Below are 3,460 nucleotides of genomic sequence, written 5' to 3'. Positions count from 1 at the left end.
AATTAACCTCTGACACTTAGTCAGAAAGTGGACTATGAACTATTCATTATGTTGAAGGATTATTGGCTTCAAAATATAAAAGTTTATTTTAAATGATTTATGTTTTTAGAATGAAGCTGCCTTGGCGCAGTATACATTTGGAGCCAAAATATTTTTCCCCTAAATATCCCCCACTTAAACTAGAGTATCCATCCAACTTTAAAATATGCAATAAGGAATACCTTTGTTTTAGTTAATGTAGCATGTACAATTGCTAAATGATTTAGAATGTCATAATTATGGACATTTCCTGTGGAAATGCTTTAAGAACATGTATTTCCATTATCCTATTTTTAGTGTATTCCAGTTGATGACAGAGAAATGGTCTTTTATAAACTTGATTTTTTTCTCTTTAAATATCTGGTCACAGAGACTGTTACGCTAAAAATGTTTACTCAAAGATCATAAACTTCATTTTCTTTCTTGCTGAAGTTCTTTGTTGTAATAGTTCATAAAAAATTGTATATTAATATTTCCCAAGTGTCTGTTGATTCATTGGATCATCATGAGACTTTGTGCCATTGGGGAACATGTAAACTCACAGAACTGAAGATGGTGACTTGGCAGCATATTTCCTGTTGCTCACTGTTAAGGAGGCTGGACCTTGGTCAACTGTGGACTTATACAAAGGAATTTCTTTTACTTGTGAGAAGTCTTGTGGCTCTATTTTTGTAGCACATTCATGTTCTTTTTTCTAATGACTGTCCATGTGAGAATGGTTTTCTGAGAATGAGTTTACATTAGTAGCAAGAGTTGTTTGACCTGAAGTTCTACTGATTTTGCCATTATTGCATTACAACAGTAAAATATAGGGTGGTATGTTGTGTCTATAAAAAATAAGGAAATTTCTTTTAAAAAATGTACACACACACTCTTCTCTTTCCCATACCTTGCCACTGATTTTCACGGAATATGATAAAAAAATTAGAAAAGTATAATCCTCTGAGAAAGAATGAATGAAACTCTAAGGCTTATGTCTTTAATCAGCAACTATGGACTGAATTAAATTCTTTTTTTTTTTACAGATACTCAAATATATTTTATTTAAAAATCAATTAAAGCAAGTCCTGAATCTGTAACTACTGTCTTTAAAACAATGTTTCTAAGAACTAGCTCTCCAGAGCTGTAATTTTAATTACAGCAATTTTAACAGTACATTTTAAGAGGTTTAAGATTTAAATAAAATTATAAAAGCCTGGTACTTTTGTTTACTGCTAGACCATATTCTTCCATTCTTTAAAGTTCTAGAAAGTAATAGGATTGTTGAAACCTAGAACATATCATTGTTCTTTTTATGTCCCCTAAGTATTCTCAAAATAGGGGCAAAAGCTTCAGTGTGAAACAAAATCTCTGTGAAACAAAATCTCTAAACTACTGAAGATGACTCAGAACCAAAAAGAATTTGAGTCCGTTAGGAAGAATTCAATCTACATAGCCTCCATTTAATATCAGAAGCAGCAGCTATGTGTAAGAGGAAAACCATATAATAGCTTATGCCATTTTTAACCATGTAAAATAAAATTTAAGTCACAAACACCAATTTTGAATGTATCCTTCAACCTCTACAGGACACAAAGCAATTCTGAAGTTACTATAACTTCTAATTTTAGAATAGCATTTAAATAAAGTGATGTCAGCTAGGAAGATAGATTTTCAAGGAAAGGCAGATTTATTTTTTTATTCAAAGCAACAGTAGTTTTCCCTCTAAAGCCTTTTTTGTATTTATTTTATTAGTAAGCTATAATGCATTCTACGTAGTTTATCTGAGCAGTTCTGAACCCACCCATAGTTGCCTCTCCTTACATCCATCTGATTGTACCACTTCTGTAGCAAAGCCCAAGGTAGTTGCCCATATACCGGTTGTGAGAGAATACTGTCCCTTGATTCAATTATACTTTTGTATCTCAAAAAAGTTTTAGTAGTCCTCTCCAGCAAATTGTGTTTGAGTTTAGTTACTAAAATCATTTCATTTGTGAAGCAGTAGTGTTTCAACCTGAAAGTATTACTGCTATAGTTGTAATTATTGTCCAGCGACTCATCCCCTCCTACACTAGAAAGTAAATTTAAACAACTAATTTGTGAGATACAGATTGTTTTGTGTTAATTGCTTCAAGGTAAAACCACCTTTTTTGGCGGGGGATGTTTGGTCATTCAGGTCTGAATTAAAGCTAAGCTGATGACAATGTTCAATTTAAGTTTGTTTAATGCTGATGAAATACATTCATACAAAGCATCCTCTTTTTTTTCATATAACCTCATTCTTTGGTGGCAGCTGGGGTTGTGGCTCAGTGGTAGAGTACTTGCCTAGCACAGGCAAGGCCTTGGGTTTAATCCTCAGCATCACATAAATAAATAGAGGTTAAAAAAAAAAGCATTCTTATGTGAAGGATGCTAAATGTTTCTTCATATAAATTATCACTTTGAGGGGCTGGAGTGCATGTGAGGCACTAGGTTTGATCCTCAGCACCACATATAAATATAAAGGTACTGTGTCCATCTACAACCAAAGAAAAAGGTTTGTTTTTTTTTAAATTATCACTTTGATATACATGTTTTATATTCTATGAAAAAAAAACAAAAAACAATGTATCAGTTTTGCTACATTTTAATAGTAGATTTTAAGGGAGCAACTTCAAACATCAGTAACATCAAACAAAAAGGTACTGAGTACTCCACAGGGTACAGAGTGTTGCCAATCACCTTGGAAAGTTTACATGACATGGAGAAGATGAGGCCCTTCTTTTGAGAAGTTTACAGTCTGGAAATTTTTACTACTTGGAGTTTCAGTTGAGTGAACATTTTATTAAGGCAAATTCTTCATTTCCTAGAACTACTGTAGACTGAACTATTTTTGCACTTGGGAAATTAACCCAATCCAGATGAAAGAAAAGACTAAATTTGGTTGAGAATTCTTTCAGGCTCATATAGTTTTATTAACATTCATCTAGTAAACAAAATTGACCTAACAGACAACTGAAAAATTAAAGACTAGATCTCTTGAAGTGCAAGGGCTAAAATAACTGTTATTCATTTTAAAAAGCAAACAGATGGTATGATTAGGGTTTACACTAGTTTAAAAATAGGCCAAGTATTGCATTCCCTTCATGCATTGTTCATTTAAAATAGTGAATATTAAAATACATGGGTTCTACATGTAACCCACAAAAAAGCTCCTCACAAATCTTTATGTTCTGTGTATCAAATATCCACCTTGTGTACTATGAAAGTTTTATTTATGTCTCATCATTAAGTTAAAAGTAATGTAAATGGTGAAATTATAATAGGCTGATGACCTGCATATTTTCATATGAATGTCAATATATCTAAATAGGAAATAAATGGCAGTTGTATCTACCTATATTTAAAAAAAAAGAATATCTTTCCAGATTTTGGATACTCATCACTTTATAAAGACAAGGTA

Source organism: Callospermophilus lateralis, unplaced genomic scaffold (assembly GCF_048772815.1).
Source record: "Callospermophilus lateralis isolate mCalLat2 unplaced genomic scaffold, mCalLat2.hap1 Scaffold_74, whole genome shotgun sequence".
Lineage (NCBI taxonomy): Eukaryota > Metazoa > Chordata > Mammalia > Rodentia > Sciuridae > Callospermophilus > Callospermophilus lateralis.
The sequence above is the reverse complement of the archived record's forward strand: the minus strand, read 5'-3'. Positions refer to the sequence as shown.